Source organism: Pinus tabuliformis, chromosome X, assembly GCF_031772625.1.
Source record: "Pinus tabuliformis cultivar Carrire ecotype Pingquan chromosome X, CPIR1, whole genome shotgun sequence".
NCBI lineage: Eukaryota > Viridiplantae > Streptophyta > Pinopsida > Pinales > Pinaceae > Pinus > Pinus tabuliformis.
Genome location: NC_142308.1, coordinates 1,542,785,780 through 1,542,811,186, shown reverse-complemented (window position 1 = coordinate 1,542,811,186; position 25,407 = coordinate 1,542,785,780). Strand labels below are relative to the sequence as shown.

The 25,407-nt window shown below is 44.5% G+C and overlaps 1 long non-coding RNA gene across 7 annotated transcripts in view; it reads left to right on the top strand.

Annotated features, from left to right (window-relative positions):
* The first annotated feature begins 1,546 nt into the window (after positions 1 to 1,546).
* LOC149145933 (uncharacterized) overlaps positions 1,547 to 25,407 on the top strand; it is a 50,369-nt gene continuing 26,508 nt past the window's right edge. Inside the window, exon 1 of one of the 7 annotated variants that reach the window (XR_016265277.1) lies at positions 1,547 to 1,770. This is a non-coding gene — a long non-coding RNA (uncharacterized LOC149145933). Of the gene's footprint in view, positions 1,771 to 2,479; positions 2,568 to 2,594; positions 2,844 to 2,872; positions 3,627 to 25,407 lie in introns of those variants that run through there. The other 6 variants (XR_016265280.1, XR_016265281.1, XR_016265276.1 and 3 more) reach the window with 6 other exon arrangements.

Here is a 25,407-nt window from a genome sequence, read left to right as displayed (position 1 = left end):
AGTTCCACTAAATATTTTTAATCTTATAAGCATTAAAATATCATATCATTTCATTTCACAACAAAAATTCAATTGACATGTTTTCACAGTTATATTTTATAAATATTTTCAACCAAACAAAAATTCAATTCACATATTTTTCCAGTTATATTTTATAAATATTTTCAACAAACATAAATAGCTAAGTAGCCACGTAGCAAAGCGATCAGGGTAAATAAACGTTAACAACCATGACTACAATTCCACACATGCGAGTAGATCATATTATCAAATTATTACAAAAGCTGATCATTACCGTGAAGTCTCTACATCATAATCCACCCAATTATCAGGTAAATTGTCATTTTTATCATAATGGCGCCCCAAATTGCCATTAAGTCGCTGAAGCGGCCTCCTCGTTTGCTTAGCAACACCAACAACAAACCCGCGCCACCACATGACAACGAGATGGACGTAACGCCGAGGGTCGACAATGTCTTGATTACCCTATTAACCAGGGTTTTGGTCGCCTGTTTAGTCAACTCATCCAGCGCTTGCTCGATCAGACTGAAACTTGCCCCCATCTTGTTACACCCTCTGCCTTTCCTGCTAATGGCAGCCTTTTTAAGTTTCTGACTCGCTTGCAATTAGCATTAATTTTGTTTTGGACTCGCTCGCTATGAGAATTTATAGAAAGTTATTACGGTGAATGGGGTAGATTAAATAAATTTGTGTAGATTAAATAATCTACAATGTTGATAATGATATATCCGGTAAGAACAACAAATGTTCAAATGTTGATAATGATATAACCGGTAATAACAACAAATTTGGGTAGATTAAATAATCCCAAATGTTGATAATGATATACGGGGATTATTTAATCTACACAAGTTTGTTGTTATTACCGGTTATATCATTATCAACATTTGAACATTTGTTGTTATTACCGGGTATATCATTATCAACATTTGTGTAGATTAAATAATCTACAATGTTGATAATGATATACCCGGTAATATAATCTACAATGTTGATAATGATATACCCGGTAATAATAATCTACACAAATGTTGATAATGATATACCCGGTAATAACAACAAATGTTCAAATGTTGATAATGATATAACCGGTAATAACAACAAACTTGTGTAGATTAAATAATCCCCGGTATATCATTATCAACATTTGGGATTATTTAATCTACCCAAATTTGTTGTTATTACCGGTTATATCATTATCAACATTTGAACATTTGTTGTTATTACCGGGTATATCATTATCAACATTGTAGATTATTTAATCTACACAAATGTTGATAATGATATACCCGGTAATAACAACAAAAACATTTGGGATTATTTAATCTACACAAATTTGTGTAGTTTCTACCCCATTCACCGTAATAACTTTCTATAAATTCTCATAGCGAGCGAGTCCAAAACTAAATTAATGCTCATTGCAAGCGAGTCAGAAACTTAAAAAGGCTGCCATTAGCAGGAAAGGCAGAGGGTGTAACAAGATGGGGGCAAGTTTCAGTGTGATCGAGCAAGCGCTGGATGAGTTGACTAAACAGGCGACCAAAACCCTGGTTAATAGGGTAATCAAGACATTGTCGACCCTCGTCGTTACGTCCATCTCGTTGTCATGTGGTGGCGCGGGTTTGTTGTTGGTGTTGCTAAGCAAACGAGGAGGCCGCTTCAGCGACTTAATGGCAATTTGGGGCGCCATTATGATAAAAATGACAATTTACCTGATAATTGGGTGGATTATGATGTAGAGACTTCACGGTAATGATCAGCTTTTGTAATAATTTGATAATATGATCTACTCGCATGTGTGGAATTGTAGTCATGGTTGTTAACGTTTATTTACCCTGATCGCTTTGCTACGTGGCTACGTAGCTATTTATGTTTGTTGAAAATATTTATAAAATATAACTGGAAAAATATGTGAATTGAATTTTTGTTTGGTTGAAAATATTTGTAACTGTGAAAATATGTGAATTGAATTTTTGTTGTGAAATGAAATGATATGATATTTTAATGTTTATAAGATTAAAAATATTTAGTGGAACTTTTGGGTGGTGTTTTTAGTTTTTTCAATTTTTTTTGTTTGTTTTGAAATTGATGTTGTTTTGATTTAATTTTCCAACCATCTTTTCGCTGAAAAGACATATTTCCATAATTTTTGCTGATGTCTTTCACTGCATCACATTTTAAAATAAAATATTTTTCCGATTCAAGTGTTCAAATGTGCAAAATGTACACCTTGTTCTTCCCAAATTTCTTTAAGCCTTTTCCATACTATTTCACACCAAAATTGATGCGACTTAATTCTTAATTGAGCAATCAAAATCTTTGCCCTCCACAAAATACTAGCTCCAATAACCTCTTTTTGTTATAAATTACTTTTATGAAAAAATTGATTAAATTATTTAATTTTCATTTCTTTAAAAAAAAGAATTGTTTGAAAACAAATTTTCATATTTAAAATAAAAATAAAACCCTCGCTGGCGAATAACTTTACTCTGATGCACCAAGAAGAATTGAACCCTCGCTTGCGAATAACTTGGGGCTTCAATCAAGTAAGCTCTTTTTCAAAATTCTGACGCATTAAAAACCCCTTTTATTAAATAATCGCAATGAAAAATAGAGAGCATAGATTTTTTTCGCGAGGGTTCTTCGAGGTGAATCGGCCCGACCTGCGTGACGAATTGAATGTTGCCCTTGCTCATGTATTTGTATGTTTTTTTCTTTTATTTTCTTTCGGAAATTTCCATTTCTCATTCATCGGCCCTCACTGATAACGAGAATAAAGCCCTCCTCACGCCATCCGAACAACAGCTCAATCGATCAGGTTGGTACGTGATTCGTGTTGTGCAAGTCTTCAAGTCGAAAGTATGTGAAATATACGTCCTTTTTCAGCTGGAATTACTCTATTCTGAGAATAAGAATTTCCAGAAAAGATGTTATTTTTGGTGGGCAGGGTTTTGTGTCGGAATACACGTACGAGTTTAGGTATTTCAAAGTAGACCCCAATTTTAGGTGCATTTTCTTAATTCTTGGATATTCGATGTTTGGAGAGGACCCGCCTTTTTGGTTCGTCTGACGGCCATAAGGCCATGGTCTCGTTTTATGTCCAGGCAAGGCCGTGGGTGTTGTTTCCGGTTTCAATGTTCGTGTTGATATTTGGAGGCCAACCTGATGGGTTGAAGGCTTCAGGGCAGCCGTGCAATCGCCATAATTTTGGTGAAAGGTGCTAAAATTGGGGTCCGACTTGCATATGATCAAAGGTGGTCTGTAGATTTGGACTTACAGCCAAGGTCTAAAAGAATTTTGCTTTTCCATAGCCTAAACTCTAACCCTAGTCCTAGTGGGTATTTTCGAGGTAATTTGCGATTGCTTTTAGCCTATTTTTCTATCCGTATTGCCCTTGTGACCCGTTGGTGAGGTCGGACAAGTAGTCCATGTGAATTAAGAGGACTCCCGAGTGACAAATAATCAAGTTATTTTAATCGTGCATCACCACTAAAGAGGGCAGAGATGCACACTGAAGCGGTCGCTGAAGGGTGGCTTCATTTGGCATCATTCGGCACTGGCAGGCCGGGTGATTGTTGTGGTGGAGGCTTGAAAGTATTGACGAGGTGATTGATCTGTTTTTTCTAGAAACCACAAAATGCTATCTATTAAAACAGAATTATGGTGGAGGCCTGAAAGTACTGTTGAGACTTGCTGGTAGCGGAGCAACACCAGAGATGAAAAATTATACTGTGAAAATCTTAAGCTCGACTCTTCTTAACTCGAAACATTGTGATTATGTTGAATCTTATGTTGTGTTCAATCGAGAAGGTATAGAGGAGACCGTGTCTGTTCGTGGGGTAAGTGGGAAGGCCAAAGTAATCTGCACAATGAATCAATACTCCTTGAAGAACCAAGGCCTTGCATAGAAGAAGTTAACCAACACAGAGAAGCTGGAGTTCAACCAGTGTGTCGCCAAGCGCTGTAGTTTCTGCAATACCCTCCAAAATTTTGGCTTACACTCAATTTCGGAGCCTTACTTGGTCTTTTACATTGTTGTTGCAACACTAGAGCTCATTCCATGAGTTTTTTTGCAGTTCTTTGGTCCGTTTCGCATGTTGGGTTAACTGTCATCTTTTGGCATGTTTGCAAGCCTATTTTGATGGTTTCGAAGGTCGGTCTTTGTGTATATGAGTTGTCTTAACCATGTAAACATTTGTCGCATCTATACATAAAGTCTTGAGCACTGTCGCACAAGTGTCGTCATGGTCGTCCTAAAGTCTATTTTAAGTGTAGCACTTGTCGTATCTTGTCGCAAGGCAGTCACACAGAGGGAAATTCTTTCTTCATGTGTTTAGATCAATGTTGCGAACATTGGCATTGGGATAAAATCGACAAGGGTCTGGAAAACTTAAAAATCGTAAAAATCGGCAAACATCGGCAAAATCAAGATACCATTAAAATATTGTTAAAAATCGGCAAACATCGGTTTGGCCAAAAAATCGTGATTTCGAGATAAAATCGGGATGTTATTGAGATGTTTGCAACATTGGTTTGGATGATCTATGTTGCCATGTTGCCAAAGTATGCTAAGTGTGTGATCACAGTCAAGGTTTATCACAGTTCATCACTTATCCCACACTTAGCCATTTTTGGAAAATCATTCCGACCGAGCAACTTAGCTTCTCCGGGCCTGATCCAGGTGGACATTGGTAGCCACCTGCCTGTTTCACTTGGACCCCCACCATTGTTACTTTCGGTTTTTCAGTTTCCTTATTTGTAGCACAATTTACTATTTTTGGCAGTTTTTTGGGTTCTAAACTTCTGGAGCTGTTTTGAGGCCTTAAACGACGTTTTTTGGGAAAACCGAGAGCAATATGGGTCATTGACCAATGTTTCTCACTCAAAAGTTGTAGTCCCCGAATAGATCTTTCTAACAAGCTATTGTGCGCATCAAACGGTGATCGTCTGCCAAAGTTACGACCTCGAGAAGTTGATGTACCAATTTACCCAAACAGGGCCCATAGTTTGGCGCTTCATCTCCCAGGGTTAGGTTTTTGGATGTTTAGGGTTTTCCATTGTTTCTCAATAATAAATAGGCCTTGGAGCCTCATTGTAACACAGTTCAGAGGCATGTAGCTGCCACATCTCTTCTCAGAGATAAGCTACCATTGCCCAAGCTAGTCTTATTTCCATTCTGTTTGTAAGCATATTTCAGTATTTGATATTAATGAAATGAAGTATTATTTCTACTGCATATTTGTATTTATAGTTATATTTGTAATTTGTTGCGTTCCTGTTCAAATCTGGGTCAGTGGTATCAGAGCGATCTGCTCTTTCTCTGTTTTTCTTTGCATGTCCCGAACGAGGTTGGGATATAAGGAGTTAGGGCTTGAACTGGTAAAACCTTTGCAAGACAAGCCTCACAAATCTCGACGGCCTCCCATGGCGGATGAAAAGAAAGACGAAGGGGCAGGAGATCCTATTAAAATCTTGCTTGAAGAAGCCCTTGAGCGACGAAGGAACGCGATGATGGACAACTTTGCCCAGATCTTTCAGCGGCTACCCAAGGGCGACACATCTACTTCTGGCAGCTACTTTGGAAGCGCCACACCCTTTAAGGTACAAGTTAACTTTGACATTCCCATATTTGAGGGTCAGATAGATGCAAACGTTGTAGATAAATGGTTAAATCTACTAGAAGGATTTTTTCCGTCCATGATTTTTTCAGCCGGGAAAAGATCACTTTTGCACTTCTCAAAGCAGTCCTCCACGTCAAAGACTGGTGGGAAACCTACTGTGATTAGAAGGATGAAAGTACGAACTCACTGTTTTCAGCCGCACCCACTTGGAACTCGTTCTGGGATGCCATCAAGGAGCAGTACTACCATGTCGGGAGCTATGAGGATAAATACATAAAGTGGACAACGCTGCAACAGGGAAGGGAACAAGATGTGCCAGAGTTTACAAATGTTTTTCATACCCTTCGCACAAAGTTGGGTATCAAGGATTTTGAGAAGCATTTGGTTCTCAAGTACCGCGGCTACCTACACAGGTGCATCCAAGATGAGATGGAGTCCTTGGACATCTCCTCGCTCGGCAAAGCATACCGATATGTCGCCAAAATGGAGCAAAAGTTTAAACAGAAGAAGCGAGACTTTGGATCTGCGAATCTGAAGTAAGGGAAAGGTGCCCCCAAATCGGAAAACAAAGGACAAAGCCAAGGCGGGGCGACCCAGTACAACTCACCAAAGCCACAAGCAAAGAACAACAACGCAAAGCCGAAGAAGGACGCGAGAAAGTGGTGTGAGTTCCATAAGAGCTCCACTGACAACACAAGTGAGTGTCGGGCCAAGCAGTCATGGGTGTTTTGGAGAATTTGGTATCTACGGATAAATACTAATTCCCTAGATAAGTCGCTGTATCTAAAACAACAGTTTAAAGTGTTTTAGACTTTTCCTATAAGCAACAGATAAGATGAGAAGATGGAAGACCTACTTGTTGTTTCGCTTTCCTTTCGTCTCCCTTGTATCAATCCTGTCACTCCTTCTCGTACTTAATCCGCTTGAAAAGTACCCTGTAAATACAACAGAAAACAAAGAACCGATCAAAGCATACGATCTATTGAATATAAGTGAAAGGAATCAGATACAGTTCACACATATAAGCATTATGAAACAATACAAACATACGGGAAAAAGGGTCAAAACACTTTATTAGATAGAAGAAAGAATTACAACCATTGGTGTCTGATTCAAAGCCATTCCTCCAGCTTGGATCCCATCCACATCACATCAAAAGCATGACAAACTTGTAGCATTACAATACTTGCTTCAAAGCCAAATCTCATAGCAGCATTATCTCCTTACAATTCAATATAATCCAGCCCCTGATCACTTAGATGAGTGGTCAATTTATAGGAAGATGAAGGAGGTTTTGTCATAAATGGTGGCATTGAATGGCCTTCCATACTTAGAATTAGTTCCATGGAGGAAGGGATGAGAGGATAGGATGCACCTTAACTCATTCTTCATCCATTTTCGAACTCATAGGAGTTGATAAGTGAGGGAACCTTCTAGATGACTCCAAAATATAAGAATATTCCCCAAATCCTATGTGAATTTCTCTCAATCTCGCCTAGTGTAGGTGAAAGGAAGCCTAAGTGCTCTGTAGCGCACCCTTACAAGGGCTTACCTGCGCTGGTCCCTCTGGAGTCTATTTCTTGATGTCTTCAAGTCATGAAACTGTCTGGGAAGGAGGCATTCAAAGAGGTGACTTGTTTAGGGCATATACCAACTGAAATTAGGGTTTGATCCCTAAAACACTGATCTGAATGATGGGATTGATGTTTCCAAATGTTTCTGTAACAACTGGTGGTCGAGCTAAAGGCTTTGGAATCAAATGCATGTTCCGACTCTGAGTCAGAACCCGACAAGGGGAATCACAAAGGGAAGCAGCTTATCGAGCGGAGCCCAACGCTATCGTTGCCACCACGAAGATCCAAAAAGAGGTACTCGAAGATCCAGAGGAGGAGGAGCGCTTCTTCCACTCCCAGATGTGGGTAAAAAGTTCCCCGCTACAGTTCATTATCGACAGCGGGAGCCAAAAGTTCCTCATTTCGGCAGAGGTCGTGAAGCGGCTAGGCTTACCGACCACAACACATCTACAACCGTACACCATCGGGTGGCTTTACCAAGAACAAGATTTTTGCATGAGCCAGCAATGCCACTTTCCATACAGCATCAAGCCCTTCACGGATGAGGTATTAAGTGACATTGCTCCCCTTGATGTTTGTGATGGATTATTAGGCCAACCATACTAATGGAAGCGACATGCTGTGTATGAGTCAAGGCCTCGTGCTATTATTGTTACTTTGGGAAATAAGTTGTACAAGATATCGGAGGTAGCATCGCCTATCGCCATCTCTTTGGTTACTGCAAAACAACGTAGTAAGCTCATTTCCAAAACCGGGAAATTTGTTTTCCTGATGATACGTCATCAGGGAAAGAAGAAGACGTTGGCCACGACCTCCAGACAGGGCCCCTCCGCACGACAATAACAGATGGACAAGGTCGTGGAGGAGTACGAGGACATCTTCACCTCCCCCGCAGGGGTGCCTCTGCATTGTCAGGTCAAGCACTCCATCGATTTGACCCCAGGTGCATCGCTGCCCAATGGACTAATCTATCGGCGCTCCGTTCTGGAGAATGACGAAATCAAGAGGTAGATTCAGGAGTTGCTGCAGAAAGGTCACATCTGACAGAGTTCATTGCCCTGTGGGAGCCCGATCGTGTTGGTACAAAAGAAGGATGGGACTTGGAGACTCTGTATTGACTATCGGGTGCTGAACAAGATCATTGTCCGGAATAGGTACCCGATCCCACGGATTGATGACCTTCTGGACCAATTGAAGGGGGCAAAATATTTCAGCAAGATCGACTTGAAATCTGGATATCACCAGGTACTAATCGAACCCTCCGATGTGTGGAAGACTACCTTTAAAACCAAGGAGGGCCTTTTCAAATGGTTGGTTATGCCTTTTGGGTTGACGAATGCTCCTGCAACCTTCATGAGGCTGATGGATGACATCTTGCGGCCATTCACCAACTCATTTGTAGTGGTATACTTGGATGACATCCTGATCTTCAGCTAGAGTTGGGAAGAGCACCTCCACCACATCCGATAGGTTCTCCAAACACTGCGGCAACACAAGCTATGTGCCAATTTGGAGAAATGCACTTTTGGCATGACCTAGGTTTAGTATCTAGGATACATTATTGATGAACGGTGGGTGCATGTGGATCCAACCAAGATCCAAGTCATTTGAGATTGGCCAGCTCCAACCACTCTGACAGAGCTCCGCAGCTTTCTGGGTCTTGCCAATTTTTACTGTAGGTTCATGTTGGGATTCTCTCATATCACTTGGCTCTTAGGTCAAGTCACTAAGGGAGGAGCAAAAGCAAAATTCTTTTGGTATGAATTTCAACAGAAGGCATTCACAAAGTTGAAACATCGCCTTTGCTCTGCATTAGTGCTCACATTACCAGACTTGCAACAGCCATTTGAGATCGAGATAGATGCCTCTGACTATGCTATTGGGGTAGTCCTTACTCAACAAGGGCATCCAGTGGCATATCACAGTGAGACACTTTCAGACACAGTCCGGAAGTATCCCACTTATGACAAAGAGATGTATTCCATTGTGCAAGCCTGCATACAATGGAAGCATTACATTTTGGGGAAGGAAACGGTCATCCACACAGACCACTGGCCCCTGTAGTTCATACAAATGCAAGGGAAGTTGCAGAATGATCGCTATCAGAAGTGGTCCACATACCTACAATAGTGCCATTTGAATATCAAGTATAAGAAGGGCAGCACCAATTGTTGAGCCTCAACTTTGCACTCACTTAGCTATCTTCCCAACAGCCTTTTCCCATTCACTTCTTCCTTTTTCCATCTTTTCCTCCATTAACTTGTTCAAATTATTGCATTACATGTCTTTTTATCATGGTTTGTTAACTATGCTAATGTTTGACTGTTTGATTAGAATTTTGGAACATATACAACAATTCCGCAGCTGTTCAGCAATTCCGCAGCTGTTCAGCGATTCCGCAACTATTCAGAGATTCCGCAGTCTTTTTGTTGTTTGATATACTCCACGTGTTTTCTCAAGGAACGGGCCACATGGGCATGTTGGGATGGATGCACACATGGATCGTATGCTATTGGTTGAGCCAAACCAGTCACGTATGCCCTTGGTCAACGCAGGTGTTCCCTCGGTCAAACGGTCAAGTTCTAAACGGTGGCACGGGAGCCGTGAGCAGCTGGGACACGGAACTATAGCTGGCACTTCCTCCACGCCACGAAGACAGCTAAAGACAGGATCCAAACATAGATTTACCTCCCATGATGACCGTTTCCTCCAAAAGTGCACGAAGCTGCCTGCATGTTGCTGCACAAGTTAATTAGTTAAGACTGCGTGTTGCTGCGTAGTTAATAAGTTAAGCTGTAGTTGCTTAGTTCACGCAGAGGGTAGTTTGCCTCTGTGCTTATAAATAAAGCGTGTGCCAACGCTTATAGATTAGCTTTTTGAATATTGTAATTGCTGCGCTGATTTTGTTATCAAAACTCTGTTTTAGAAGGCTGTTTCTACAGCACTTTGTCACTGTATTTTGACATGCTGGTTTTATAAAAGAAGACTGTTTCTGTTCACCTTTTCGTAGCTGATCTTTTAGCTAGTTGCGTGGATGGAGGGCCCCCATCTATGACAGCCCGTGTACATAGTGTTTGATTTCATTTTCCTGCCTTCAACAATTTTTATTTCTTTCATCATGTATAATAGTGTACCATTTGATTTCATGTCATTTCATTTCCAGCTTTTATTTTAAACTGATCAGTATTGTTTTCTGCAGGTTTTTAGCCCGGGATTGTGTGTTTTGTGTATTTGCTTTATATCTGATGGTATTTTCAGTTGTCATATTCATAAGTTGCTGCCTTTACTTTGTTTTACTAGCTTAACTTCTAGCTTAGTTCCTCAAGTTGTATGCTAACACATTGATGGTCTCCTTATCATAAGTTGTTCATCTTTAAGAGATCAGAATACTAATGAATTACAGCTTGCTTTGAGTAGCTTTTGGCTTATATCACTAACTCTTTCTTCACTTGTTACACATAACAATGTATGTTGGAAGCAGAATGTTGGAGAAAGGCACAGTGGTGTTATAATTTGTCATTTAGAGCTTTATCACTTTTTAGACTTATCTCTAACTACTTCCTAATCGTGTTTTACATAGTACTATATGTTGGAAGCAGAGTGTTAGGAAGAGACAAACATTATCATTGGTCTTTGAAGTGGTTTTTCTTATCTTTTTATTTGCAGCAGCATGAGTAGTGACTAGTGCCATTAGAAAGTGGTTCTTTGCTTTCAGTTCATTTCAAGTTATTTATTTCTTTCAATCTCTTTCTTTGCAAAGTTTAGAAGGTAGTTAGGAAACACCAGTTACACACACTCACTCATTTAGAAATCACCTTGCACACACCATCACTCATCTGTTTATAAAATCATCACTCCATCTTAGGAAGTTAAATTGACCACAAACAACACCCCCAAACGACAAAAAGATCTAAGAGGTTGCTTAAGTACATATAGTACACCTTCACTTCATCAGCTTACGAGCTCCTGGTTGACAATTTATGATAGCAATTTAGACAACACTAAATTGACTAAACACCAATAATGTTGTAGATTCCCTCAACCGACCACCGATCATGGCGTTAACCACCGTGCTCAACTCTTGTGGGCACGAGACTTCTAATTGGCCACTTCTCTACAAAAGCGACCTAGAATTCGGCCACACATACCAGACGCTCTTGGAGGGTCAGCAAGTTCCAGATTTTCACCTCCAGGATGCCCTATTATGCCACTTGGGACACCTTTGTGTTCCTTCAAGCGAGCGTGCCAAGATGATTTGGGAAGCACACTACAGTCGGGCCGCTGGGCATTTCAGGGTCGAGAAAACGATGGCAGTACTGCAGAAGTATTTTTATTGGCCGAATCTTCGACAAGATGTCAGGAAGTACATTAGATCCTGCACTGCCTGCGCCATTGCCAAATCGACCATCAAGAAGCAAAGCCTCTATACTCCGCTACCTACCCCTAGTTGGCCTTGGGAATCCATTTCCATGGATTACATGTCAGACCTTCCTTCTACTAAGCATGGCAACGACTGTGCTTTTGTGGTCGTCAACAGATTCTTGAAGATGGCCATTATGGCGGCCTGCAAGAAGAATATCACAGCAGAAGCCACTGCTAAACTCTTCTTTGAACGAGTGTGGGTACACTTTGGGATCCCACAGTCTATCATCTCAGATCGGGACAATAGGTTCCTTAGTACATTTTGGTCCAGTCTTTGGTTGATGCTGGACACCAAGCTCACTAAGTCCACAACTTTCCATCCCCAAACTGATGGCCAGACAGAGGTCGTCAACAGGATGATCGTACACATTCTGCGCATGTACAACTCAAAGCATCCACGCACATGGGATGAGAGCCTCCCCTATGTCCAACACAGCTATAACCAAGCTCTCCATAGCTCGACTGGCCACAATCCTTTTCAGGTGGGCTTGGGATTCCAACCACTATGTCCCATTGATGTGGCCATGCCATTTGCAGCTACTCCAACAGATGCGGCTCATGTCTAGTCCGAAACTGATAAGGAAAACAACTTCATTGAGCACATCCAACATATCTGCCAACAGGTCCATGACATTCTGGAGAAATCAAATGCCAAGTACAAGCAGTGACATGATCAACATCGGGTGCCACACAAGTTTCAGGTGGGCGACAAATTCTGGTTGCATTTGCAAAAGGAACGCCTTACTGGAGCTTATCAGAAACTCAAACCACTCCGATATGGTCCTTACACCATTACCAAGGTTGTGGGAGACAATGCATTTGAGCTCAGCATTCCCCCATTCCTTGGCCTGCACCCAGTGTTCAATGTGGACCGCCTTTGACCATACTTTCTACCATTGCTAGACACATCAGACATTGTAGAACAGCTCGCACCTACAGAGTTAAATCCAGATTGCATGGAACAAGCCACCACTGATCGGATCATGGACACACAGATCAAGAACACCTGACAACAAAGGATCAAACTATATCGAGTTATCAAAGCAGGTCAACTCCTTCACCAGGGCAAGTGGCTCACCAGGGACCAAGTTCAGCAGAAGTTTCCTCATCTCATGGAGGAACTCAACGCAATGGGGACCATTGCTTCCTAAGGCGGGAGGAATGATCCAGGTGGATATTGGTGGCCACTCGCCTATTCTACTTGGACCCCCACCATTGTTTCTTTCAGTTTTTCAGTTTCTTTATTTGTAGCACAATTTACTATTTTTGGCAGTTTTTCGGGTCCTAAACTTTCAGAGTTGTTTTGAGGACCTAAACGACATTTTTTGGGAAAACCAAGAGCAACATGGGTCATAGACCGATGTTTCTCACTCAAAAGTTGTAGCCCTCAGATAGATCTTTTTAACAAGGTATTGTGCACGTCAAACAAAGATCATATGCCAAAGTTACGACCCCTGGAAGTTGATGTACCAATTTACCCAAACGGGGCCGATAGTTTGGCGCTTCATCTCCTAGGGTTAGTTTTTGGATGTTTAGGGTTTTCCATTTTTTCTCAGTAATAAATAGGCCTGGAGCCTTATTGTAACACAGTTTAAAGGCATGTAGCCTCCACATCTTTTCTCAGAGATAAGCTACCATCGCCCGAGCTAGTCTGATTTCCATTCTGTTTGTAAGCATATTTCAGTATTTGATATTAATGAAATGAAATGTTATTTCCACTGCATATTTGTATTTATGGTTATATTTCTAATTTGTTGCGTTCCTGTTCAAATCTGGGTCAGTGGTATCAGAGCGATCTGCTCTTTCTCTGTTTTTTTGCATGTCCCCAACGAGGTCAGGATATAAGGAGTTAGGGCTTGAACTGGTAAAACCTTTGCAAGACCAGCGTCACAAATCCCGACGGCCTCCCATGGTAGATGAAAAGAAAGATGAGGGGACAGGAGATTCTATCAAAATCTTGCTTGAAGAAGCCCTCGAGCGACGAAGGAACGCGATGATGGACAACTTTGCCCAGATCTTTTAGCGGCTACCCAAGGGCGACGCATCTACTTCTGGCAGCTACTCTGGAAGCGCGACACCCTTTAAGGTACAAGTTAACTTTGACATTCCCATATTTGAGGGTCAAATAGATGCAGATGCTGTAGATAAATGGTTAAATCTGCTAGAAGGATATTTTTCCGTTCATGATTTTTCCAGCCGGGAAAAGATCACTTTTGCACTTCTCAAAGTAGCGCCCCACGTCAAGGACTGGTGGGAAACCTACTGTGAGCAAAAGGATGAAAGTACGAACTCACTGTTTTCAGCCACACCCACTTGGAACTCGTTCCGGGATGCCATCAAGGAGCAGTACTACCTTGTCAGGAGCTATGAGGATAAATACATAAAGTGGACAACGCTGCGACAGGGAAGGGACCAAGATGTGCCGGAGTTTACCAATGTTTTTCATACCCTTCGCACGAAGTTGGGTATCAAGGATTCTGAGAAGCATTTGGTTCTCAAGTACCGCGGCTGCCTGCACAGGTACATCCAGGACGAGATGGAATTCCTGGACATCTCCTCGCTCAGCATGACATACTGATATGCCGTCAAGATCGAGCAAAAGTTTAAACAAAAGAAGCGAGACTTTGGATCTGCGAATCCGAAGCAAGGGAAAGGTGCCCCCAAACCGCAGAACAAAGGACAAAGCCAAGACGAGGCGGCCCAGGACAACCCGCTAAAGCCGCAAGCAAAGAACAACACTGCGAAGCCGAAGAAGGACACGGGAAAGTGGTGAGTTCCATAAGAGCTCAACGCACAACAAAAGTGAGTGTCGGGCCAAGCAGTCACTAGTGGCCGAGCTAAAGGCTTTGGAATCAGATGCATGTTCCAACTTTGGGTCAGAACCCGACAAGGGGAATGACAAAGGGAAGCAGATTATCGATGCGGAGCCCAGCGCCACCATTGCCACAACGAAGATCCGGAGGGAGGAACCCGAAGATCCAGAGGAGGAGGAGGCTCCTCTTCCACTCCCAGATGTGGGTAAAGGGTTCCCCGCTACAGTTCATTGTCGACAGTGGGAGCCAAAAGAACCTCATCTCGGCAGAGGTCGTGAAGCGGCTAGGCTTACCGATCATAGCACATCCACAACCGTACACCATCGGGTGGCTTCACCAAGGACGGGATCTTCGCGTGAGCCAATAGTGCCACGTTCCATACAACATCAAGCCCTTCACGGATGAGGTATTATGTGATGTTGCTCCTCTTGATTTTTGTGATGTATTATTAGGCCAACCATACTTATGGAAGTGACATGTTGTGTATGAGTCAAGGCCTTGTGCTGTTATTGTTACTTTGGGAAATAAGTTGTACAGGATACCGGAGGTAGCACTGCCTACCGCCATCTCTTTGGTTATTGCAAAACAATGCAGTAAGCTCATTTCCAAAACCGGGAAATTTGTTTTCCTGATGATACACCCTCAGGGAAAGAAGAAGACGGTGGCCATGACCTCCAGACAGGGCCCCTCTGCACAACAACAACAGATGGACAAGGTCGTGGAGGAGTACGAGGACATCTTCACCTCCCTCGTAGGGGTGCCTCTGCACTGTCAGGTCAAGCACTCCATCGATCTGACCCCAGGTGCGCCACTGCCCAATGGACCAATCTATCGGCGCTCTGTTTTGGAGAACGACGAAATCAAGAGGCAGATTTAGGAGCTGCTGCAGAAAGGTCACATCCGTCCGAGTTCATCACCCTGTGGGAGCCCGATCGTGTTGGTACAGAAGAAGGATGGGACTTGGAGACTCTGTGACTATCAGGCGTTGAACAAGATCACTGTTTAGAATAGGTATCCGATCCCACAGATTGATGACCTTTGGACCAATTGAAGGGGGAAAAATATTTCAGCAAGATTGACTTGAAATCAGGATATCACCAGGTACCAATCGAACCCTCCGATGTGTGGAAGACTGCCTTCAAAGCCAAGGAGGGCCTTTTCGAATGGTTGGTTATGCCTTTTGGGTTGACGAATGCTCCTGCAACCTTCATGAGGTTGATGGATGACATCTTGTGGCCATTCACCAACTCATTTGTAGTGGTATACTTGGATGACATCCTGATCTTCAACCAGAGTTGGGAAGAGCACCTCCACCACATCCGATAGGTTCTCCAAACACTGCGGAAACACAAGCTATGTGCCAATTTAGAGAAATGTACTTTTGGCATGACCCAGGTTCAGTATCTAGGATACATTATTGATGAACGGGGGTGCATGTGGATCCAGCCAAGATCCAATTCATTCAGGATTGGCCAGCTCCAACCACTCTGACAGAGCTCTGCAGCTTTCTGGGTCTTGCCAATTTCTACCGCAAGTTCGTGTTGGGATTCTCTCATATCACTTAGCCCTTGAGTCAATTCACCAAGGGAGAAGCGAAAGAAAAATTCTTTTGGTCTGAATCTCAACAGAAGGCATTCACAGAGTTGAAACATCGCCTCTGCTCTGCACCAGTGCTCACATTACCAGACTTGCAACAACCATTTGATATCGAGACAGATGCCTCTGACTATGCTATTGGGGCAGTCCTTACTCAACAGGGTTATCCAATGGCATATCACAGTGAGACACTTTCAGACACAGTCCGAAAGTATCCTACTTATGACAAAGAGATGTATTCCATTGTGCAGGCCTGCCGGCAATGGAAGCATTACATTTTGGGGAAGGAAACGGTCATCCACAGACCATCGGCTCCTGCAGTTCATACAGATGCAAGGGAAGTTGCAGAATGATCGCCATCAGAAGTGGTCCACATACCTGCAACAGTTCCATTTGATTCTCAAGTATAAGAAGGGAAACACCAATAATGTTGCAGATTGCCTCAGTGGACCATTGATCATGGCGTTAACCACCGTGCTCAACTCTTGTGGGCACAAGACTTCTGATTGGCCACTTCTCTACAAAAGCGACCCAGAATTCGGCCAAACATACCAGACACTCTTGGAGGGTCAAAAAGTTCCAAATTTTCACCTCCAAGATGCCCTGTTATGCCACTTGGGACACCTTTGTGTTCCTTCAAGCAAGCATGCCAAGATGATTTGGGAAGCGCACTACAGTCGGGCCGTTGGGCATTTCGGGGTCGAGAAAACGGTGGCAGTACTGCAGAAATATTTCTATTGGCCGAATCTTCGACATGATGTTGGGAAGTACATCAGATCTTGCACTTCTTGTGCCATTGCCAAACCGACCATTAAGAAGCAATGCCTCTATACTCCACTGCCTACCCCTAGTTGACCTTGGGAATCCATCTCCATGGATTACATGTCGGGCCTTCCTTCTACTAAGCATGGAAACAACTGTGTTTTTGTGGTCGTCGACAAATTCTCGAAGATGGCCATTATGGCGGCCTGCAAGAAGAATATCACAGCAGAAGCCACTGCTAAACTCTTCTTTGAACGAGTGTGGGTACACTTTGGGATCCCACAGTATATCATCTCAGATCAGGACGTAGGTTCCTTAGTACATTTTGGTCAAGTCTCTGGTCGATCCTGGACACCAAGCTCACTAAGTGATCCGGATTTAAACAGGAACGCAATAGATTACAGAGATAACCATAAATACAGAGATACAATAACCATAAACACAGAGATGCAGCGAAAATAATGCTTCATTTCCTTCATGGAAAATACTGAAATATGCTTACAACCCGAAATGGAAATAAACCAGCTAGGGCGATGGTAGCTTATCTCTGAGAAGAGATGTGCGGCTACATGCCTCTGAACTGTTCCGAACTCTATTACAATGAGGCTCGAAGGCCTATTTATTGTTGAGAAACAATGGAAAACCCTTCACATACCGAAACCTAACCCTAGAAGATGAAAAGCCAAATTGTGGGCCCCGTTTGGGTAAATTGGTACATCAATTTCCCGGGGTCGTAACTTTGGCATACGATCTCCGTTTGACGCGTACGATAGCTCGTTAGAAAGATCTATCCGAGTACTACCACTTTGGGAGGAGGCAACAAGAGGGCTCGGTCGCCCCAGAATTCCAAAAAAACGTCGTTTAGGGCCTCAAAACGGCTCCGGAAGTTCAGGACCCGAAAAACTGCTAAAAATAGTAACTGTGCTACAATTAAGGAAACTGAAAATGCTGAGAAAGACAATGGTGGGGGTCCAGGTGGACTTGGCAGGTGGCCACCAATATCCACCTGGATCATTCCTCCCCCCTTAGGAAGCAATGGTCCCCATTGCGTTGAGTTCCTCCATCTGCTGAACTTGTCCTGCAATCTCTGATGTGTCCAGTGATGGTGGGAAGCATGGCTGACGATGGTCCACATTGAACATTTGGTGCCAGTGAAGGAATGGAGGAATGATGTGCTCCAAAGCATTGTTCCCCATAGCCTTGGTACTGTTGTAAAGACCATGTCCGAGTGATCTGAGCTTCTGATGGGTTCTGGTAAGACGTTCTTTCTGTCGATGCAACCAGACTTTGTTGCCCACCTGAAACTTGTGTGGTACCCATGTGGGTGAGGAGAAGTTGTTCCTGTGTTTTGTCATGACCGTATCCTTTTGCTGCTGCTGTTGCGTGGAGGAACCCTTTGTAGGGGTCATGGATGTATCAACGATCTTCCCCTTACTTTGGGAGTGAACCAGACAGATGAATTTCCTGGTCTGTGATATGAGCTTGCTGCCTTTCTTGGTAGTAATCAAAGATGTGGCGGTAGGTGGGGCTACCTCCGGTATCCTGTATAATGAATTATTCAAAGAAATAATGACAGCACGAGGCCTGGACTCATACACAGCATGTCGCCTCCACAAGTATGGTTGGCCTAATAATACATCACAAACATCCAGAGGTGTAACATCACATAATACCTCGTCGGTGAAGGGCTTGATGCTGTAGGGAAGGCGGCACTGCTGGCGAACTTTCAGATCTCGTCCTTCGTGAAGCCACCCGATACTGTACGGCTGCGGGTGCGGTGTAGTCGGTAGGCCCAACCGCTTCACAACCTCTGCTGAAACCAGGTTCTTTTGGCTACCACTGTCGACAATGAATCGCAGCGGTGAACCCTTCACCCACATCTGTGAGTGGAAAAGACGCTCCCCTTCCTCTGGATTTTCGGGCTCATCTTTCTGGATCTTGGCAGTGGCAACAATGGCGCTGGGATCTGCATCAATGATCTGCTTCCCTTTGCCATTCCCCTTGTCGAGTTCTGGCTCAGGGTCGGAACATGCATCTGATTCGGAAGCCTTCAACTCCGCCACGAGCGACTGCTTGGTCCGACACTCACTTGTGTTATGAGTGGGACTCTTGTGGAACTCACACCACTTTCCTGTGTCCTTCTTCGGCTTCGTGGTGTTGTTCTTTTCTTGCGACTTCGGCGGGTTGTCTTGGGCTGCCCCGCCTTGGCTTTGTCCTTTGGGCTTCGGATTTGCAGATCCAAAGTTTCGCTTCTTCTGTTTGAACTTTTGCTCGATTTTGACAGCGTATCGGTATGCTGTGCCGAGTGAGGAAATGTTCAAGAACACCATCTCTTCTTGGATGTATCTGTGTAGGCAGCCGCGGTATTTGAGTACCAGATGCAGCTCAGAATCTTTGATACCCAACTGTGTGCGAAGGGTATGAAAAATGTTTGTGAACTCCGGCACATCTTGGTCTCGTCCCTGCCGCAGTGTGGTCCATTTGATGTATTTGTCCTCATAGCTTCCGACAGGGTAGTACTGCTCCTTGATGGCATCCCGGAAGTCATTCCAAGTGGGTGCGGCTGAAAATAGTGAGCCTGTACTTTCATCCTTCTGCTCGCAGTAGGTTTCCCACCAGTCCTTGACGTGGGGGGCTGCTTTGAGAAGAGCGAAAACAATCTTTTCCCGACTTGAAAATTCATGAACAGAAAAATACCCATCTAGCAGATTTAACCATTTATCTACGGCATCTGCATCTATCTGACCCTCGAATATGGGGATTTCAAAATTTACTTGTACCTTAAAGGGTGTGGCGTTTCCAGAGTAGCTGCTGGAAGCCGATGCGTCGCTTCTGGGTAGCCACTGAAGGATCTGTGCAAAGCTATCCATCATCGCGTTCCTTTGCCGCTCGAGCGCTTCTTCGAGCAAGGTTTTGATAGGATCTCCTGCCCCCTCGTCTTTCTTCTCATCCGCCATGTGAGGCCGTCGGGATTTTCGAGGCTGGTCTTGCAAAGGTTCGACCAGTTCAAGCCCTAACTCCTTATATCCCGACCTCGTTGGGGACATGCAAAGAAAAACAGAGAAAAAGCAGACCGCTCTGATACCACTGATCCGGATTTAAACAGGAACGCAATAGATTACAGAGATAACCATAAATACAGAGATACAATAACCATAAACACAGAGATGCAGCGAAAATAATGCTTCATTTCATTCATGGAAAATACTGAAATATGCTTACAACCCGAAATGGAAATAAACCAGCTAGGGCGATGGTAGCTTATCTCTGAGAAGAGATGTGCGGCTACATGCCTCTGAACTGTTCCGAACTGTATTACAATGAGGCTCGAAGGCCTATTTATTGTTGAGAAACAATGGAAAACCCTTCACATACCGAAACCTAACCCTAGAAGATGAAACGCCAAATTGTGGGCCCCGTTTGGGTAAATTGGTACATCAATTTCCCGGGGTCGTAACTTTGGCATACGATCTCCGTTTGACGCGTACGATAGCTCGTTAGAAAGATCTATCCGAGTACTACCACTTTGGGAGGAGGCAACAATAGGGCTCGGTCGCCCCAGAATTCCAAAAAAAACGTCGTTTAGGGCCTCAAAACGGCTCCGGAAGTTCAGGACCCGAAAAACTGCTAAAAATAGTAACTGTGCTACAATTAAGGAAACTGAAAATGCTGAGAAAGACAATGGTGGGGGTCCAGGTGGACTTGGCAGGTGGCCACCAATATCCACCTGGATCATTTCTCCCCCCTTAGGAAGCAATGGTCCCCATTGCGTTGAGTTCCTCCATCTGCTGAACTTGTCCTGCAATCTCTGATGTGTCCAGTGATGGTGGGAAGCATGGCTGACGATGGTCCACATTGAACATTTGGTGCCAGTGAAGGAATGGAGGAATGATGTGCTCCAAAGCATTGTTCCCCATAGCCTTGGTACTGTTGTAAAGACCATGTCCGAGTGATCTGAGCTTCTGATGGGTTCTGGTAAGACGTTCTTTCTGTCGATGCAACCAGACTTTGTTGCCCACCTGAAACTTGTGTGGTACCCATGTGGGTGAGGAGAAGTTGTTCCTGTGTTTTGTCATGACCGTATCCTTTTGCTGCTGCTGTTGCGTGGAGGAACCCTTTGTAGGGGTCATGGATGTATCAACGATCTTCCCCTTACTTTGGGAGTGAACCAGACAGATGAATTTCCTGGTCTGTGATATGAGCTTGCTGCCTTTCTTGGTAGTAATCAAAGATGTGGCGGTAGGTGGGGCTACCTCCGGTATCCTGTATAATGAATTATTCAAAGAAATAATGACAGCACGAGGCCTGGACTCATACACAGCATGTCGCCTCCAAAAGTATGGTTGGCCTAATAATACATCACAAACATCCAGAGGTGTAACATCACATAATACCTCGTCGGTGAAGGGCTTGATGCTGTAGGGAAGGCGGCACTGCTGGCGAACTTTCAGATCTCGTCCTTCGTGAAGCCACCCGATACTGTACGGCTGCGGGTGCGGTGTAGTCGGTAGGCCCAACCGCTTCACGACCTCTGCTGAAACCAGGTTCTTTTGGCTACCACTGTCGACAATGAATCGCAGCGGTGAACCCTTCACCCACATCTGTGAGTGGAAAAGACGCTCCCCTTCCTCTGGATTTTCGGGCTCATCTTTCTGGATCTTGGCAGTGGCAACAATGGCGCTGGGATCTGCATCAATGATCTGCTTCCCTTTGCCATTCCCCTTGTCGAGTTCTGGCTCAGGGTCGGAACATGCATCTGATTCGGAAGCCTTCAACTCCGCCACGAGCGACTGCTTGGTCCGACACTCACTTGTGTTATGAGTGGGACTCTTGTGGAACTCACACCACTTTCCTGTGTCCTTCTTCGGCTTCGTGGTGTTGTTCTTTTCTTGCGACTTCGGCGGGTTGTCTTGGGCTGCCCCGCCTTGGCTTTGTCCTTTGGGCTTCGGATTTGCAGATCCAAAGTCTCGCTTCTTCTGTTTGAACTTTTGCTCGATTTTGACAGCGTATCGGTATGCTGTGCCGAGTGAGGAAATGTTCAAGAACACCATCTCTTCTTGGATGTATCTGTGTAGGCAGCCGCGGTATTTGAGTACCAGATGCAGCTCAGAATCTTTGATACCCAACTGTGTGCGAAGGGTATGAAAAATGTTTGTGAACTCCGGCACATCTTGGTCTCGTCCCTGCCGCAGTGTGGTCCATTTGATGTATTTGTCCTCATAGCTTCCGACAGGGTAGTACTGCTCCTTGATGGCATCCCGGAAGTCATTCCAAGTGGGTGCGGCTGAAAATAGTGAGCCTGTACTTTCATCCTTCTGCTCGCAGTAGGTTTCCCACCAGTCCTTGACGTGGGGGGCTGCTTTGAGAAGAGCGAAAACAATCTTTTCCCGACTTGAAAATTCATGAACAGAAAAATACCCATCTAGCAGATTTAACCATTTATCTACGGCATCTGCATCTATCTGACCCTCGAATATGGGGATTTCAAAATTTACTTGTACCTTAAAGGGTGTGGCGTTTCCAGAGTAGCTGCTGGAAGCCGATGCGTCGCTTCTGGGTAGCCGCTGAAGGATCTGCGCAAAGCTATCCATCATCGCGTTCCTTTGCCGCTCGAGCGCTTCTTCGAGCAAGGTTTTGATAGGATCTCCTGCCCCCTCGTCTTTCTTCTCATCCGCCATGTGAGGCCGTCGGGATTTTCGAGGCTGGTCTTGCAAAGGTTCGACCAGTTCAAGCCCTAACTCCTTATATCCCGACCTCGTTGGGGACATGCAAAGAAAAACAGAGAAAAAGCAGACCGCTCTGATACCACTGATCCGGATTTAAACAGGAACGCAATAGATTACAGAGATAACCATAAATACAGAGATACAATAACCATAAACACAGAGATGCAGCGAAAATAATGCTTCATTTCATTCATGGAAAATACTGAAATATGCTTACAACCCGAAATGGAAATAAACCAGCTAGGGCGATGGTAGCTTATCTCTGAGAAGAGATGTGCGGCTACATGCCTCTGAACTGTTCCGAACTGTATTACAATGAGGCTCGAAGGCCTATTTATTGTTGAGAAACAATGGAAAACCCTTCACATACCGAAACCTAACCCTAGAAGATGAAACGCCAAATTGTGGGCCCCGTTTGGGTAAATTGGTACATCAATTTCCCGGGGTCGTAACTTTGGCATACGATCTCCGTTTGACGCGTACGATAGCTCGTTAGAAAGATCTATCCGAGTACTACCACTTTGGGAGGAGGCAACAATAGGGCTCGGTCGCCCCAGAATTCCAAAAAAACGTCGTTTAGGGCCTCAAAACGGCTCCGGAAGTTCAGGACCCGAAAAACTGCTAAAAATAGTAACTGTGCTACAATTAAGGAAACTGAAAATGCTGAGAAAGACAATGGTGGGGGTCCAGGTGGACTTGGCAGGTGGCCACCAATATCCACCTGGATCATTCCTCCCCCCTTAGGAAGCAATGGTCCCCATTGCGTTGAGTTCCTCCATCTGCTGAACTTGTCCTGCAATCTCTGATGTGTCCAGTGATGGTGGGAAGCATGGTCGACGATGGTCCACATTGAACATTTGGTGCCAGTGAAGGAATGGAGGAATGATGTGCTCCAAAGCATTGTTCCCCATAGCCTTGGTACTGTTGTAAAGACCATGTCCGAGTGATCTGAGCTTCTGATGGGTTCTGGTAAGACGTTCTTTCTGTCGATGCAACCAGACTTTGTTGCCCACCTGAAACTTGTGTGGTACCCATGTGGGTGAGGAGAAGTTGTTCCTGTGTTTTGTCATGACCGTATCCTTTTGCTGCTGCTGTTGCGTGGAGGAACCCTTTGTAGGGGTCATGGATGTATCAACGATCTTCCCCTTACTTTGGGAGTGAACCAGACAGATGAATTTCCTGGTCTGTGATATGAGCTTGCTGCCTTTCTTGGTAGTAATCAAAGATGTGGCGGTAGGTGGGGCTACCTCCGGTATCCTGTATAATGAATTATTCAAAGAAATAATGACAGCACGAGGCCTGGACTCATACACAGCATGTCGCCTCCACAAGTATGGTTGGCCTAATAATACATCACAAACATCCAGAGGTGTAACATCACATAATACCTCGTCGGTGAAGGGCTTGATGCTGTAGGGAAGGCGGCACTGCTGGCGAACTTTCAGATCTCGTCCTTCGTGAAGCCACCCGATACTGTACGGCTGCGGGTGCGGTGTAGTCGGTAGGCCCAACCGCTTCACGACCTCTGCTGAAACCAGGTTCTTTTGGCTACCACTGTCGACAATGAATCGCAGCGGTGAACCCTTCACCCACATCTGTGAGTGGAAAAGACGCTCCCCTTCCTCTGGATTTTCGGGCTCATCTTTCTGGATCTTGGCAGTGGCAACAATGGCGCTGGGATCTGCATCAATGATCTGCTTCCCTTTGCCATTCCCCTTGTCGAGTTCTGGCTCAGGGTCGGAACATGCATCTGATTCGGAAGCCTTCAACTCCGCCACGAGCGACTGCTTGGTCCGACACTCACTTGTGTTATGAGTGGGACTCTTGTGGAACTCACACCACTTTCCTGTGTCCTTCTTCGGCTTCGTGGTGTTGTTCTTTTCTTGCGACTTCGGCGGGTTGTCTTGGGCTGCCCCGCCTTGGCTTTGTCCTTTGGGCTTCGGATTTGCAGATCCAAAGTCTCGCTTCTTCTGTTTGAACTTTTGCTCGATTTTGACAGCGTATCGGTATGCTGTGCCGAGTGAGGAAATGTTCAAGAACACCATCTCTTCTTGGATGTATCTGTGTAGGCAGCCGCGGTATTTGAGTACCAGATGCAGCTCAGAATCTTTGATACCCAACTGTGTGCGAAGGGTATGAAAAATGTTTGTGAACTCCGGCACATCTTGGTCTCGTCCCTGCCGCAGTGTGGTCCATTTGATGTATTTGTCCTCATAGCTTCCGACAGGGTAGTACTGCTCCTTGATGGCATCCCGGAAGTCATTCCAAGTGGGTGCGGCTGAAAATAGTGAGCCTGTACTTTCATCCTTCTGCTCGCAGTAGGTTTCCCACCAGTCCTTGACGTGGGGGGCTGCTTTGAGAAGAGCGAAAACAATCTTTTCCCGACTTGAAAATTCATGAACAGAAAAATACCCATCTAGCAGATTTAACCATTTATCTACGGCATCTGCATCTATCTGACCCTCGAATATGGGGATTTCAAAATTTACTTGTACCTTAAAGGGTGTGGCGTTTCCAGAGTAGCTGCTGGAAGCCGATGCGTCGCTTCTGGGTAGCCGCTGAAGGATCTGCGCAAAGCTATCCATCATCGCGTTCCTTTGCCGCTCGAGCGCTTCTTCGAGCAAGGTTTTGATAGGATCTCCTGCCCCCTCGTCTTTCTTCTCATCCGCCATGTGAGGCCGTCGGGATTTTCGAGGCTGGTCTTGCAAAGGTTCGACCAGTTCAAGCCCTAACTCCTTATATCCCGACCTCGTTGGGGACATGCAAAGAAAAACAGAGAAAAAGCAGACCGCTCTGATACCACTGATCCGGATTTAAACAGGAACGCAATAGATTACAGAGATAACCATAAATACAGAGATACAATAACCAT